Raw genomic sequence first — 19,253 nt, forward strand, 5'->3', positions numbered from 1 at the left:
GCAGTTTGAATGGGAAACTCTGGCTACCATATTCGCCGAACATTGATCCATCTCAATATCATTTATTCCACAGTCTTCAAAATCATTTGGAGGACAAAAATATGAATTCTGTAGATGAGGTGAGAACAGTACTGGAGGGGTATTTTTCTTCATAGACAAGTGAATATTGGAAGAGGGGCCGTGTAAGTCTACCAGATAGATGGAAGAGTATTGTACAAAATGAAGGAAAGTATATTTTAGATTAAAAATGAACTTTGTTTATCTTTATTTTGAAAATAAAAGAACTATAAAAAACCACATTGTTTATGGGATGACCCAATATATGTATGTATATTTATATATGTGTGTAATTGTAAGTCAGAGTGTATGTATGTCTTGAGATGGGGATGAAACTTACAGTAAGGCATACCATGCCAATACCCCGATAGAATGATATACTAGACAGCTTAGTCTGTGCCCAGAGCTGGAATATATATATAAATATCTTGGAGACTATCTCGTTGAAATCCTGTTAATTTTAACTTAACTCTGATTTGACTGTAAATAGCTCATTCGTTTCCATATGCAACTCACTGGCTGTTGAATATTTATTCATGCAAATGGTTTAAATTATTAAACATTATCGTTTCTTCTTCATTGGCTTAAGCTTCTGACGGAGATACCAAATATCAAAACGCTAATTTTTCCTTAGTATGATGAATTGTGTTGCTTGAAAATTTGGAATTTTATAGGTTTAACTTGAAATTATCAATATAATATCCCCCGGTAATTTTTTTTTTAATTCACAAATAAAATATATTTTTGCATTCATTAAATAAAAACAATATCATTATTTTAAATGTATTTCGTAAATTTTCCGTTCTATCTTCAACTTTTAAAATACTGCAACGTTTCAAATTAATCTTCAAATTTCACACTAAATAAGGCGTTTATATATTGTGTAATTTCTCATGGGAATGTTGAAGTTGAAATCATTCACAGATTATAAATTTCCCTTGATGATACGATCGAAACTTAGCTGCTGAGTTTAATATGCTTCCGTATTAAGCTATTAAGTAGTAAGTCGACAGACGATGATAGAGTGCAAAATTTAAGTTGTCGTTGTAATAATTCAGGGATAATGATGAAATATGGAATTATTATAATAACATAGAGTACAATGTTACAATAACATGAGAATACATAAATGAACAGGCAGCATCTAGATAATTATTTAGTTGGTGAGAAACGAAGTCTTCTGTCTTGTCAAAATTGTAAGTATTATAACTGCGTCGGAGAAAGGATGTACGTATTTAGGGCATTTTTAAAATTAAAACTATATATATTGTGTACAATTAAGTACCGATATATATATATATATTAAAATGTGTTGCATATATATATATATATATATATATATATATATATATATATATATATATATATATATATGTATAATTGCCTGAACGATATTTATGGAACATATTAAAATAAGAAAACTACTTATTTGGCTACATATGTACAGAAAATGAAGCCGAGTTGGGAATAGATTAATGTGGAGTTGCCATATACTCTAGAGCTGTGTCGCTGATAGGATTTAGCCGAACGTTTTATATATTTCATTTGCATTATCTTATACGGTTGATATATTAAAGCTGTTTTAACTATCGGGGGGAAACGTTTTCTTTGTTGTTTGCATTTCCTTTTGGTTTGTGAAATTACAAGCAACCAATGCCTATATACAGCAAAAGCAATGTATATATGAAACATCTTCTTCAAGATTAATATATATTATACATACCGTATTATGTATCTTGATGAGATATTTCTATTCTATGTATACACAGGACAACGAACATCAATGATAACTATGATGTATGTATAAAATTATGCAAACCCCTACAATAATTACCCTTTAAAATTGATCGCATCGGACGTAGTTTTGTTACATTAATAAGTGCAACTTAGTATCTCAAGTCTGTAGTTCTGTATCAAAGTAAGCTTAAGACAGATGTCTATGTATCTGCTAAGAGAAAATAATGCAGATTAAATATGGAAAGAAGAAATTAGATAAGCCCATACTACAGATGCATATCGACGAATTAAAATTCAACATGTTTGTTATATTTCTATAGGACCAACAGAAATAATGAAACCAACAAAAAAGAAAATAGAAAATCACTTCTAACATTCTATAAAGGAAATTGCCCCCTATAGTTGAGGCTTCCATTCACTGGAGTTGTAAAGTAATATAATTTAGAAAATACAGTATATATTACTGTCGCACCTGTTACTGAATAATCTCTTTAATGTTAAATCCTTATATGCTTTTAAAATATTACACTCAAAGTTAAATCTCTGATGAGAAACGCATATATTGAGCATCTTCTGTTACAAATGCTAATATTCCATAGCGAGGTAGTAGAAGCGTTAGTACTCCAGGCAAGATGCTTTGCGGCATTTGTCCTTTTTTACGTTTTGAGTTCAAATTCTGCCGATGTCGACTTTGCCTTTCATACCTTTAGGGTCGATAAAATAAGTGCCAGTTAAACACTGGGGTCGTTGTAATCGACTTACCCCTTCCACCCTGAAATTGCTAGCTTTGTGCCAAAATTTGAAATCAGTTTTTCACGACACTATTAGAAAGAAAGGCATCACTTTATGAAACCCATACATGCCTTATATCAAACACCCCATGAGATAAGGGGTCCTCTGACCTTTCATATCTCATGGGTAATAAAGGTCCACTGACTTTCCATATCATGCAAAATAAAGGAAAAAAGAATGAATTTAACCAACATTCTACGAATATTGTGATTTTCTTCTGTTCCACTTTTGTACAGGTTTCTGCTACTAAGAATTTGTGGTTTCCTCGGTAATTTCAACATACTAACAACAAAATCATTTGATCAAATCACGTGACCGCGTCACATAACCATTTTTGTAACGATAATATACGTTCCTGATTTTGAGCAGAAATACATTTCTCTTCGAAACTATATACTCCTTATAAATAAATTTGTAGCGTTACTATCCATATTTCCTTAATAGTTATAGAGTTTATTTCAGAATAACTATTTCCTGGGCTAAGCCGATCGTGTCTAGATAATCGTTGTCCTCATTTCAACCAACTTTCTATGATAATGATATTTTTCTTCCCGAATTTTCAAAGTAGATCATGGATCATGGGAATTTTGTTGTAACTAAAAAACATCACCAAAGTGGAATCAGAAAGGTTAATTCAGATTTATTTTTTGTGACCAGAAACGTTCGATCGTTACATGCGTGTAATTTTTACACACACACACACACACGCACACACACACACACACACACACACACACACACACACACACACACACACACACACACACACACACACACACACACACACACACACACACACACAAATGTATATAGATAGATAGATGGGAGAATTTATGAAAAAAACAACAGACGAGGACAGGTGGTGTAAACAACAAAAGGATGTATTAGTTTAACGCTCGGGAATAGAGAAAGTCTTTAACGTTTCGAGCTACGCTCTTCAACAGAAAGAAATAAGGAGAAAAACAAGGAGAAAAAAATTTAAATGTCGTGGTCAGCGATCTATCATGGCGACTGGACCTATCTATAGATAGATATAGATTGATATATATATATATATATATATATATATATATATATATATATAAGGAAATGTAAGTGGATTAAACGACAGAATCAGGGACCATGTTCACAAATTTCTTCATCTGCATGTATGAATATATCTATATTCAAATAAACAATGAAAACAGTTTTACGAGTAACGTGTAATGTTTCCATTTTTAAACATTTATCTAGATATCATTTATATAGCAATGAAAGGATATTTATGAAAAATACGCACGCAGACACGCACTCACAAATATATGCACACACGTACACGCACTCGCGCACAAGCACACGCAAACATATACATACATTAACTGATACAATAATACATATGTGTCTACGCTTTCTTTTACATATATTTTCACATATGCCAGGCAATGTATACCCCTCTTTTCGTAATGGTACTTCAAAATACAGTATTGCACATTAGTTACGTAGCAAATGTTACAAGGACGCACATCTACGCGGGATAAAATGTATATCAAAATTAATAGATCTAAACTTGCATTTAGTCTCGTTGGTGCACATAGATTTAGTCCAAACTCTGCTACTAGTATCTAACAAACTACATATAACATATTTTCTAAAACATTGCCCGAATTCAACTCGAAACATATTTTTCCTTATGTTACCTCTTTTCATTCTTTCATACTTTTACTTTCTAATAACCGAATATTTTATGTATTTTCTGTTAACTTCTTTTTCCATTTAATTTTCTACTGTGTATATAGCGTGTTTATTCACCAACTTCAAACACTGTTGCAGCAATATCACACACACACACACATACACACACGCACACAGAGAAACACGTGTATGTCTATAAATAAATAAATAAATTACATAATTATACAAATGATGTTACGTACAATTATTGAAAAAACATCAAATATATTCATGTGCATGGATATATATGCATGTGTGTGCGTGTGTGTGTGTGTGCGTGCGTTCGTACATACATCCAAGCATATATATTTATCTCCGTGTGTGTCTTTATATTGTATGATCGATTCAGGAAGTGCTAAAAAAATATATTCAAATTTCATTTGTTTAAAATATTCTGACAAAATATTCCCTATCCAATAATCCATTCTCTAGTGAGTTTATCCAATAAATAACCAGTATTAATATTGATTGTCTCCCTCGGTTTTTCTTTAGCAATTGTCAATGATTTGTATGCAGTTGCCGACCACTCGTGACCAGAAAGTGTAGTAACCAAATTTGCTAGAGTATTGTATTCCTAAATGCAAGTTGGTAGTCAGTTTTTAAGCTTATTCTGGATAGTTGTATTGATATAAACGATATATTTAGTTATGCTAGCCACAAACACCACATTCGGTGAAAACAAACTGTTATTTCTTTTCTTTGATGCTGTACACTTCTCGTTTCTTTTTGTTTGTTACAGATTATTTTTCCGGCGTTGAATTCTGTATCACAAGGTTATCTCAGTAGACCTCAAGTGTGTCTAATGTATATTTGCTTGAATGTGAGTTCTTGCATTTCTCTCTGTATTTTTCTAAATATTTCTGAATACGTATACATGTTATGAATATATATTTTATTTATGTGTGTATGCATCATTGTACACGGAAATAAACTAGTTAACTTTTTCTATTCCAGGTTTCGTAGATGTCCATCATTCCATTTCGTGGGAGTAATCGCAAATTTAGACAATCGGTTGAAGCAAAGTATATATCAAGAATTCACATAGGCAGTGACCATAGCCAATATGTCCAATACCCAACTATCAAATGTTGTCCTGTAACTGCGAAACAGTCATATGGTATTGAACTCTGTATCTCAGACAACACACACAAACACATACATATATACACATATACATACATGCATACTTACATACATACATACATACATACATAAAAAATGTCATCACGGTATTACCTACCTTTGAGACATGATGTTGTAGCCAAGACACTGTACAATGAAATCCGCCGACAGGATAACCCCGGGGCTAAGGAGTTGAAAACCTATAATGAGGTAGAGGCCATTACCACTCACAATATGAAAGAGTATTGGTGGAATGTCCCAATAAAAACCTCAATAAAGTGCAGACATAATAGACCGGATATAGTAATCTGGGACAGAGAAGAGAAACTCTGTACAGTAGTAGAAATCAGCTGTCCTGCGGATGTCAACATCCCACTAAAGATTAGAGAAAAAGAGAACAACTACGCCGAACTACTGAGAAATTTACAGATACTCCACCCAGACTACAAGTTCAGATTCATACCCGTGATTGTTGGGCATTGGGATATGTAACGAACTGCCTCAACAAAAACCTGGAAAAATTAGGGTTCTCCAAACCTGAAAGAAAAAGGCTGATTAGAAGACTACAGATTCAAGCCATCAATGGAACTGTAAAGATATGTAAAACTTTCCAAAAATTTAGCACATAAATACATATGCATGCATCTAGACATAAAAACGCATCCATAAAACAAACATACAAATCTGCGCATACACTAACACCAAATACTGCACACACACACATATGCACAAATACCTAGATGATGTTGATAAAAGTTCCAATGAAGGAGCCTTGAATCTATGTTAGAGTCCGGCTCTTTCTCTATCGACAAGAAATACAGAAATGAACTGATTGATAACATACATACATACATACATACATACATACATACATAAGCGTGAGTGAGTGTGAGTGACCTGTATCCATCTAGAATGCGAAATATATAGTAGATATTAGTTTGAAAGAAGGAGGTACTAGATACATTAGAACTATAGGAATTCAAACTGAAATATTTATGCTCACATTATTCACATACCAAGCTCAAGAGAACTTCTTCCTTGCCCTAATGCAATAATCGATTAAGATAAAATAAGCCGATAAAAGATTTAGAACTAGAATTGCGATCGGGTTCAAGATAGGCGCCTTGATAACGGACCACTTGGTGTTACGAGTTTAATCCTTGAAAAGTATAGATCTTGTCGACTGTAATAGGGGAGATGAGATGGTACATCTTTCATACGTGTTATGCAAATAACGTTGATATAAAGAGCATGCGCATTTGACAGGAAGAGGAAAAGGGAGTACGGCCGTTCGGAATAACGTACAGGACTATGACTAAAAATTGGTTTCTTTGAACCAAGATTTACTGGTTATACATTACAATCAATGAAATTAATTTCTGAAAATACACAATTGGGAAAAGTTGTAGAGCAGTCTATGGAAAAAGAAACTTGTGAAAAGACGTGAACGATATGGAAAGATACTTGAAACCTGACAGATTGAATGTAGACCCAAATTCTACAAATGCTGATAAAACTTTTAATCACTGGTTTAGAACTTTCACCAACTTTATAGACTCACTACCAGGGCAGGAAGATAGGATTATCGATAAACTCAATATTTTGATTAATTATGTGGAACCGAACGTATACAAATTCATCAGTGAAGCTAAGAACTACGAACAAGCTGTGAATGCACTAAGGAGTGTGTACATTAAACAAAAGAACATCGTAATGGCACGCCATTTTTTAGCCACAAGAAAACAGAAACCAGGGTAATCTCTAGACCAGTTCTTAAACGAACTCAAAATATTAGCGAAAGACTGTGACTTTGTTGCAGTGAGTGCTGACCAGTACCTGTCTGAAATTATTCGAGATGCATTTATAAATGGGCTCACTTCGAATTAAATACGACAAAGACTATTAGAAAACAAAAGTGTGATCAAGCATGTTCACTAGATGTGGCACAATAGAGTTCCAGTGTCTTTCTAAACTCTGAGGGTGTCAACTTCAGTCCAACTGCACCCATTGTAGCTAAGCCAATAGATTTCCCAAAGCAGGAAGGAAGACATTCTGCCGTGATCCGAAAAGGAGACCCCTCTCAACGTTGGCTTTGTGGCTATCCCAGATAACCGCGGACTCACTGCCCTGCGCGGAAAGCAGTCTATCACAAATGCCAAACAGTAGGACATTTTGGAAAACTATGTAGGAGCAACGCAACAACTGTAACACAGGATGATGGTAAACATGATTTGCCATTGGCAGTATCAGGCTCACACTTCCGAGTAACCTCCATGGTTATACTGAACAATAGCTATAAAGCCGAAGCATTGATTGAGAGCTTCATCAGTGAGAATCTAGTGAACACTCAACATCAACACGGTCAAATTGAAGAACGTCATTGGTATGGCTTCTGCATCTCTTTCTGCGGAATCCAAGGGATACTGCACTGTATCACTAACCCCGAATAATCAGAAATACTACCATGTGAAACTGTACGTTCTCAGAAACCTGTGCACTGACCTGATTCTGGGTACTGATTTCAAAGAACGGCATGAAACTATTACCATACAATACGGAGGACAGAGACCACCATTAACATTTACTGCGCTAACAGTTATGAAAACTGATCCTCCAAATCTATTCGCTCATCTCAGAGAGGACTGTAAACCTATTGCAGTCAAATTGCGAAAATACTTGGAACGTGATCGAGAGTTCATCAGGACAGAAGTACGCTGCTTAGTAGATGCGAACATTATTGAACCTGGTAACTCCCCTTGCAGATCGCAAGTGTTAGTTGTTCAAGGAAAAAAAGGCGAAGAATGGTGATTGACAACTCAGAGACGATTAATAAATATACACAGCTTGATGCCTACCCGCATCCTAAAATTGATCAATTAGTGAACAATATCGCCAAGTATAAAGTCTACAGTACTATAGACTTACATTCGGCATACCATCAGATTCCTCTCTCTGAGAAAGTCCGTCAATTCACTGCTTTAGAAACTGATAGTAAATTATGGCATTATACTAGGATGCCATTCGGAGTAACTAACGGCAGCTCATGTTTCCAACGTATAATGGACGACTTCGTGAGTAAATACAATCTGCGAGATAGTTCCCATTCATAGACAATTTAACCATATGTGGGAAAGATCAAAATGACCACGATAAAAATTTAGAAAAATTTGAAATGGTAGCAAAAAGTGATGGGCTTACTATGAATGAAGACAAATGCATTTACTCAGCAACTCTTGACTTTCTTGGATACCGTATCTCACACAATCTGACCCACCGTATCTGACCCAGTAAGGCTTGCGCCACTCCTCAATATTCCTACACCAACTGATCAGAAAGCATTAAACTTATAGTCGGTATGTTTTGTTATGCTAAATGGATCTCCAAATTTTCTGACAAAATATATCCTCTAAATAACGTATTAAAATTTCCTCTAAACAGCCAACAAATAAAAGCATTTGAGTCATTAAAGGTAGAACTAGCCAGTGCTGCCATTCAAGTAATAGGTGAGAACATTCCATTTACTGTTGAGACGGATGCTTCGGATTTTGCCATATCTGCGACACTAAATCAAGATGGAAGACCAGTCGCATTCCATTCTCGCACGCTGCAAGGTAGCGAACAGTACCACTCCTCAGTTGAAAAGGAAGCCCAAACAGTTATCGAATCAATTCATCATTGGAGTCACTTTCTTCTAGGTAGACATTTTACATTGATTACTGATCAACGTTCTGTTGCATTAATGTATAATTATAAAGCGACGAGCAAAATTAAAAATGATAAAATTATGAGATGGCGCATTGCATTATCTCCATACTCATATGATATTCACTATCACCCAGGATCCAGAAACATCGCTCCTGATGCATTCACAAGGATACGCTGTTCAACAATTAGTTCACATTCACTTTATGAGTTGCATGCAGCACTGTGCAATCCTGGTGTAGTACGCCTTCATCATTTCGTCCGCAGTAGAAATCTTCCATATTCGTTACAGAACATGAAACAATTAAGTAGGAATTGCTCTGTATGTCAAGAAGTGAAACCACAATATTATAAACCAGACCCAGTTAACTTAATTAAGGCCATGCAACCCGTCGAGTGAATTTCCATCGATTTCAAAGGTCCTATTCCTTCCACGAAGCATTCTTATCTCCTAACAATAGTTGCCGAATACTCTCGGTTTCCGTTTGGTTATCCAGTTTCTGACACGTCAGCTCAGACTGTTATAAAGTGTCTTACAGACTTGCTTTCAGTCTTTGGTATGCTCAGTTATGTACATTCAGATCGTGGAACTGCCTTTATGTCTTCACGATTGAGAGAATGGCTCCTCACTAAGGGCATTGCAACGAGAAGGACGACACCATACAATCCCACTGGGAACAGTCGAGTAGAAAGATATAATGGTATTATTTGGAAGTCAGTACTACTCTCTTCGAAAACCCGTGCCCTTCCAGTATCTTCATGGGAAACAGTTCTTCCAGACGCAGATCTCTACTTTGTACGTCTACTAATGCCACTCCTCATGAACGTCTTTTTAACTATCAAAGACGTTCAGCAACAGGAACATCTATGCTAACATGGCTTCTTAACCCAGGACCTGCGCTTGTTCAAAGGAACAATCGCACTAACAAATATGACCCTATCGTGGACCAAGTTGATTTAATCGAAGCCAACCCCCAATACGCTCACGTCCGTTACCCTGACGGTCGCGAAACCATAGTATCCACAAAACAATTGGCATCACCAGAGAAGATTAACCCAACTAATAACCTAACCCAGGCATTTGTCCCTCAAGAGCCAGACAGAGAGCCAACTGAAATTTCTCCTCCTCCTAGAGATAAGCGTCAATAACAAAAAGAAACCCCTCAGCTGCGTCGATCACAAAGGATTCGGAAAGCCCCGGAAAAGGCTTGATCTATGGGTTTTTTTTTCGTTCTTTTTCTAGGAGGGAGTGAATGTTATGCAAATAACGTTGATATAAAGAGCATGCGCATTTGATAGGAAGAGGATGAGAGAGAACAGCCATTCGGAATAACGTACATGGCTATGACTAAAAACTAGTTTCTTTGAACTAGGATTTACTGGTTATACATTACAATACGGTTAGCAAGGGTGAAAAATATGCGACTTTCGAGAGCTGGAAATTCTGAATAGAATCTGTTAGTCACGTATATGATTTCACCGCTACGGAGAAGATAATATAAACAAAGCCCATTACGGGCTTCTAAGAAAGAAGATGTATATGTCATATTATTTTTCTGAAGGTCAAAGAGAAATAAATTCATGCAACCGCTAAATGACTTTTATGCTTCAATATTTTGCAAAGACTTTATTTTCGCAAATAACGACATACAATATTAAAATGCTCTCTGTAAGATATTCAAATTTGCTGAGCTGTACATTTTGTAATGAACGGTGTACTTATACATACATACATACATACATACATACATATACATATATATACACACACACACACACGCACACACACACACACACACACACACACACACACACACACACACACACATATATATATATATATAATGTTAGGGAATTACAAAATCCGAACTTACAAGGGAATATAATTTGATACTATCAAATTGAGTTGTATACTGAAAAATATTTTAATAATTTAGAGAAGATCCACCATGGTGCAACTCGCACGAAGAAGGAGATCAGACACCATCGAGAAAAGTGTACTATACAAAACTAGTTTAAAGATCTAAAAAATCCAAGGGAGAATTTATAATACATAAAATCTATGAAGTATTAGACTAAGAATTAAAATCGGTCACGTTTAAGAAACGAAAGAAACTATATATATATATATATATATATATATATATATATATATATATATATATATATATATATGTATATATGTACACATACATACGCAGCGCGCGCACACGCACACATATATAACTATATATATATGTATATATATATATATATATATATATATGTATGTATATATATTTATATATACATATATGTATATATACAGTACAAACACACATACGTACACACATACATACAGACAAGCAGACATACATACATACATAATACATACATGCATAAATGCATACATACATCTGTACATCCTAACATACAGGGAATGACTCTATTACACGTCTGACAGAGTCTATCATCAGGCCCTATGTAATCTTCGTTTCAGTTCTTCCGGGTCGCTGAAATAAATTCAAGTCAAGTACTGGGTCGATCTAATTAACTGAACCTACATCCGAAATATAATTTTATTTTTATATCATCATCATCATCATCATCATCATCATCATCATCATCATCATTATTATTATTACTATTATCGGGTCTGCCCGTTCCATTGAGTTCAAATTGATTTTTCAAGCAGAACTGTTTTATGTTTTAGCGAATGAATTTTATTATGAAAGAAACCTAAAAACCGTGTGTCAGTTTTGCTATTATAGAACTTAACATGAAAAACAGGATTTATAAATACGCGGATGATTTATAAGTTTACTGCTATAAATATCCCTAATGGTTTACGCTATGATTCAAATAAAGTCAATTATACGGTTTGATGCAATTTAGCAAAACACATTGAGTCAATAAATCAATTAGTTTCATTATTCTAAAAGATGGAAGGTTCTTCAGAATAATTGTTTGGCACTTTACTCTTTAAAAGTCACAACGGGAGAGTAAAAAAAAATAAAAGTATTTCTAATATATTAATTCAATTATTACGTTTATGTATTAATGTATTAATGTTTGTGCGTTACGTAAAATTTCTTAACAATATGTTCCTGATTCAAAGGATAACTTCCCCATATTTGATCCGGTAATGATCAGGTAAATTTAATATGTTTTGTCGCAATCATTTCAAACACTTCATACATACATGCATACATACATGAATATATACATAGATATATATATATGACTGTGTATACGTACATTTATAATGTATATATGAGTTAGAGGTTATGCAACCGTCTAAGGGATAAATGTATACGTAAGTACTACTGGTGTTTTACCTCACTACGTATAGGCCTTGCTATAAGGTTAACAGTAGGTGGTAATTTAAATGCTTAACTGCGAAACATATATACATGCATACATTTCAACACGGATATATGTGGTGTGTGTGCGTGTGTGAGCATCTATCTATCTACCTATCTTTACATTTATATATGTAATATATTTTTATTCTATGTACATAGGTATCTGTGTATATATATATATATATATATATATATATATATATATATATATATACATAAATACATACATGTATATGTGTGTATGTATGAGTGTGTAGATATGTATATTTATCCGCCCACAGCATACGTGAATTCAATATTAATCACGCATCGCGAGTCACATGCCAACCACACTGATCTTGAAGCAAGGGATAACTGCAATATTATTCCGCCGTCAAATATTTGATTATTATCCTTCTTTCATTAGATTCTAGTTTGGTTTCATCTCATCATTTTGTAGCATCCACTGTTATTTTATAACTCTTACTATGGGTGTATTTTTTTTTATAATAATGCAGCTCGTTAACAAAAAATTACATTTCCTTCAACGCGATTTCAATTATTACTCTGTTTTCTGTTTATTATCTGTTATTAATTATATTCTGTGGTTTAGTATATTTTATAACTCGTTATCTCAATTTACACTGATTTATTATTATTATTATTATTATTATTATTATTATTGTTATTATTATTATTGTTATTATTATTATTATTATTATTATTATTATTATTGTTATATATATATATATATATATATATATATATATATATATATATATATATATATATATATATATATATTTATTTATTTATTTATGTGTTTCAGCCAAGTGGCTGCGGTCATGCTGGTGCACCACCGTGATTTTCACGTTCCTTGCATGGCTCTTCTCCCCCACCTGACATATATATACATATATATATATATATATATACATACATATATATATATATATACATATATACATATATATATATATATATGTATATATATATGTACACATAAATACATAACTGTATATTTATATGCAAACATAAATATATGTATATATACATGTATATATATAAATGTGTGTGTGCATATATATATATATATATATATATATATATATATATATATATATATATATATATATATATATATATATGTGTATATATATATATATATATACAGACATTTATGTATATATACATATATACATACACATATACAGATATGTATATGTATATATATATATATATATATATATATATATATATATATATATATATATATATATATATTTGTTTTTTTTCTGTTTATTATCGATAATTAATTATATTATGTGGTTTAGTATATTTTATATCTCGTTATAGTAATTTACATTGATTTTTCGTTTTATGTATCGATCAGGAAAGGCTAAATGACGTCGAAGGGATTTGAATTCAGAATGCAGAGTAGCGAAGACTGCACGTGGTATAAATATGGGAAAAGTAAAAAGAAACAAAGAAAATACACACTAGTTATAAAAGTAATGACTTATTTGTAAAAACAAAGATATATACATACAAATAAATGGTTTGAGGTGGAATTAAGAAGTATAAACATCAATATCATGAGTCAATATAGAAAGTCATACCGGTTTCGTCATCGCTGTTCACTGACTTTGAATCAACACCGATTACCAAACTGGGTTTGGTCTAATAGTACCTGAGTGAAAAGAGTGCATGCAACGGACGTAAGCGGTTTTGAAAGTGATGCATTTAAGTTAGTATGATTAATTGAGTATGAACGGTATATAGGATGTATGAGGTTTAGGGGGATCATTGGTATGTGTAAGGTTAGTAGTGTCCTGTATTAAGTTGTGTGTTCATGTTAAGTTGTGTTTGTTATTTATTAATGAAAGTTGCTATGGCGGTTCCTAGGATATCTATCGGTGTGCTCTCTGACCTATATCTGTCTATATTGTAGGAAGCGGATTTGTTCTTTGTGAAGCGTTGTTTTTCTTATGAGGAACATTCGTATTTGGCTTATATAGTGATTTCCGAAACCTGAACAGGTAGTAGCATGAATTATGTTTTCAAAGACACAAGTGAAATTTGAATTTATCTTAAATCTTTCACCTCGTGTGAAGTGAAATTGTGTACCCTCCAAATGGTGAGGGCATGAGCCACAGTTAGGCCGCCCGCGTTTTTCTACTTTTGGTACTGTAGCTAAGGAATATAGTCCTGCGCTGGTTAATATTTTTTCAATGATTTCGGTAGCATTTTGTTTTTGTGTGAGCCGAAATTTTTATTCATTGTTTTATTTTGAGTAAGAATGGGTAGATTTTGGATGATGGCATTGAATGTCTCATTGTTTCTTGGGTTTTGTGTACTTTAAAATTTAGTGCAGTATTTCGGTTAACTTCCCTTAATGTTTGTATGTTTAATTCCTATGCTCGTTTAATCCCATCATCTATTAAAGCTGTTGAGTAATGTCTCCTGATTAGTATTGATTTAAGTTCACGGAGTCTTAGTTCACGGGTATTGGTATCCAAAGCTATGGTACAAATTCTTTGCGCTGGATTATAAGTTATATCAATTTTTATGTGTTTGGGGTGGCATGAGTTGAATAATAGGTATTGTTTTGAATTTGTGTGTTTATAAAAGATGTGAGTTTCGATGTGTTTTTTGACTATTTTAATTAGGATGTTAAGCAAAGGAAGTTGTCTATTGCTGTATTATATGGTGAATTGTATGTTGCTATTGATATTCTTGAGTATTATTGTGAAATCGAGGTGTTTGTCCATGCTATTGTTCTAAAGTATAAAGCAATCATCAAAGTATCTGTTCCAGTTCTTTAAATAGCAATAAAATGAGGTACTATATTTTTTGTTGTGATAATTGGTATATTTTAAGCTCTAGATAACCCATTACAAGGGTCGAAATGACTGGAGCAGCTCGAGTTCCCATCGTGATTCCACATTTTTTTCGATCTTAAATTATGTCGAACATAAAGTAGTTTTTCTGGAGGGTAAATTGCAGTGCTGTGATTATGAAGTTGTGGGTGATGCGTCCTGCATCTCTTCTGGGCATTTTTCTAGTCAGAAAGTAATTACTTTTATACCGTAATCGTATGGGATATTGGTGTACAAGTTCACCACATCGAATGATTCTAATAGGCTTCCTTCATTTATTGTTTCCGGTAGGTGTTTAAGCATATCTAAATCATCACTGATGAAGCTACTGACCTTACTAATACCAGTTATCTCACTAATCCTCATACATTCCCTATATCGTTCATTCTCTATTAATCATATTAACCTAATTGCATCACTTTCAGAACTGTTTACCTCCCTTCCATGCAATCTTTTCACTCAGGTACTATTAGACCCAACACCGTTTGAGAGTCAGTGAACAGCGATAACGAAACCGGCATGACTTTCTATATTGACTCATGATAATGATTTTTATACTTCTAAATTCCACCTCATATCATTTATTTGTATATATATATCTTTGTTTTTATAAAAAAAAGCTATTACTTTTATACCTAGTGTGTATTTTCTTAGTTTCTTTTTACTCCCCTCATGTATATATATATATATATATATATATATATATATATATATGTGTGTGTGTGTGTGTGTGTGTGTGTGTGTGTGTGTGTGTGTGTGTGTGTGTGTGTGTGTGTTATAATATATGCTTAAATGCATTGCGAACTATGCAGATGGATACCGTAACAAAACTTTAAGAGACTGGAAGGCTCTATTGCGAAGTTTTTAGGTGAGCATTAAGGCACACCGGCTAAGAGATTCCCATTTGATTCATGCTTGTATATAATTTAAAATCCAGCGTTATCCTGAAATTATATTAAGAAGAATATTTTTTTGCTTTAGATATCAAGAATTTATTGGTAAAAGTGGAAAAAATGATTAGTAAAGGAAATATAAAATATAATGCATTTGAATAATTTTAACGTGTGACTTCAAACATCATAGAAGATTTTCGCTGAAATAGTATACCAAATTTGATGTTTGTTGATATGCAAGTAGAAAAGGAGGTACAAAGACACTTTGTAATTCAGAATTCCTTTATGCATTTTCAATAAACAAAAACAGAAGACTACAAAAATGTATTTCTTTTAGATGTTACAACTGTGGGTCGTTTTATGAATACAAACGAAATCTACAGAGAGAAAATGAATATTTCGTGACTAAAGTATATATATATATATATATATATATATATATATATATATATATATATATATATTTTACAACGGAAGTTATAATATTTATTGACGCAGTTCACTGCATTCACAGCTCATAAATTTTAATTTGGCAGGCAGTGATATATTATTGTTAGATTCTCTTCATTCACAGAGCAACAAACTAGCAAACCAAACGTGCTTTTCGTTTGAGCCAGGCAAATTTATAGTCTTACGAATTATAGATATCAATACCAGCATATCGAAGTAAAAGGAAAGAGGCTTTTTTTTAGCCTTTGTTTTTTTTGTTTTTGTTTTTGTATCCTCTAAGAGCGACAGAAAAGTAAAAGAGTGTTATGCTAATCTTTCCGGAAGCGAAATAAACATGTCCGGAAAATATATTTTTGTTTATAGCATTTCTCACATGATATAAAATAGAATATGAATAAAATAGTTACCCTTTAAGAACTCTGCCGAAGCATATAGCTTAGTAGTAAATTTAATCCTTAAATATATGAGTCATTGAGATTTTACAATATAAAGCACATCCATTAACATCTAAAAACGAAATACATTTTATGTTTTACGCATATAGTTTCCTATTTTTAATAGTTCTACATTTTTCTAAGTGAACACTAAGATTGGCATGTGCCATTACATCAGTAGCAGTTCATTGTTTATACTTAAATATTTATACTCTTTCTACCTGTAATATACACTGTTTTGCTTTATCAATTTCATTATCAACAGAATGAAAGTCTATAGAAGTGTTGCTGCTTTTGCAAGAAATGAATAAAAGAAAAAAATGTTTGCTATATTTTGCAGTTTAATTACTATGGTCATATAAATATATCCATTTTTAGTCTTCCATCAAAACATTTTCAAGGCTTGTGTACAAACAGTTTATTCTCTTTAAGTTTATTGTATATTTCTTTTTATATTGTCTTATATAGTGTAAGTTTTAGCTATTTTATTCTTAATGGTTTGCAGTAAAAGAAATAAATTGGTGTCTCCTGAAGAAAGAAAGATTGTTTAACTTTATATTATAGTGTCATAGTTTTAGAACCACCAGAGAAAACTAAAGTGTAAATAAATAGTTATTGGAAGATGTTCAGATGCCAAAACAGTGTTTGGTAATAAAAAGTTCAGAGTATAAAAATATATATGAAATAAAGGTAGGGTATAAGTAATCTCTACCACACATGATGCAGCATTTTCGTACACGTCAAGTAGAAATTTATTCAAACGAACAGTTAGAAGATTTATAAACTATTAATAATCTGTAATTGTGCTTGTCACCTTATAGAGATAATATCTTAGAAATGTGCTTCTTTTCAACTTTTCACTCATTTCTTTATTGTTTTAAGTCCAGTTTGTGTGATATAGAAAATTTACGTATGCGGCAGGAGCATCAAGACAGATGTGACCAGACATGTGAGTCTTAATTGGGTTTGTAGAAGGTCAATGACTGGTTCAGTTTACGCAATATTTATGCAGGACCTAAGATGGTCTCCTGGTGTTTGTTGTTCAATTTTACCAATATCATCTATGTGAATTCCTTTCAGAGGTGGCAAGTAAAGATGAAGTAGAAGACTGTGTCTTTCGTGTATGTAGTTATTGCATGTAGGAAATTAAAAAAAATATATATATTAAAGTATTATTAAAATAATGTCATATTGATATTGAAAATATGACTGGTATACAGTTTAGAATTTATAACCATGCATCAATAGTTATCAATAATAGTAATATATGTCATTTATCAGTTCGAAGTATCGATTATAGTCAACGGCTTCCTTTTGCATGGATTAATTTTCAGTTCACAGTCACACGTCATTATGTTATTATTGTTATCATCCAAGTCATTGAATCTTGACGTTAATTCTCAGGTTTCATGATAAAATCTACTTTAAATGTTTTATGTATGTATGTATATATATATATATATATATATATATATATATATATATATATATATATATATATATATATATATATATATATATATATATATATATCGATATATATATATATATATATATATATATATATACTCACATTATGAACAAGTTAATACGTGCTATTAATTATGCTTAGAGTAATTTCGACAAAACTTATAATCATATGTTCCGTAGATATTTTAAAATTGTATTAACTGAAGAAATAAAGTACATTTTTCTTTATCTGTTGATTTCTTAGTTGTTTGAGATTTTTCATGATTAAACGTCTGTCCTCCCAGTAAAGGCTGTTTTCCCTTTTTTACAAATGCCGAATATATATATATATATATATATTATTTTACACTCCAAGATTTAAAATAAAAAATAAAAAATTCTAATGTAGGATTAACAATTTGAAATTTAATATAATTCGGCTTTACTATAAGCGTTTATGTATTTCGATGGAACTTAATTGTGAATAAGTTAGGGGAAAAATGATAGCGTTGTCACTTCTACTGATCAATACACAAGATCAGAGAGAGTGTGCATAAAGACAGGATTGCTAGAATATAATATTTATGCTTATTATCAACATAACCTTTGGTAACTATTCCCTTTAAAGGTATAAATTTGCAACGGTGTATAATTCATGTAAGTTTTCATGGCACTTTAACAATATCACGTAAGTCGAACATGTGT

At 32.4% G+C, this 19,253-nt stretch overlaps 1 pseudogene; it reads left to right on the plus strand.

Moving 5' to 3' along the window:
- The first annotated feature begins 9,679 nt into the window (after positions 1 to 9,679).
- LOC149137301 (uncharacterized) lies at positions 9,680 to 10,269 on the plus strand (annotated as a pseudogene).
- Positions 10,270 to 19,253: the final 8,984 nt, after the last annotated feature.

The sequence above is a fragment of the Octopus bimaculoides genome, chromosome 2, assembly GCF_046866305.1.
Source record: "Octopus bimaculoides isolate indiv1 chromosome 2, ASM4686630v1, whole genome shotgun sequence".
Taxonomy (NCBI): Eukaryota; Metazoa; Mollusca; class Cephalopoda; order Octopoda; family Octopodidae; genus Octopus; species Octopus bimaculoides.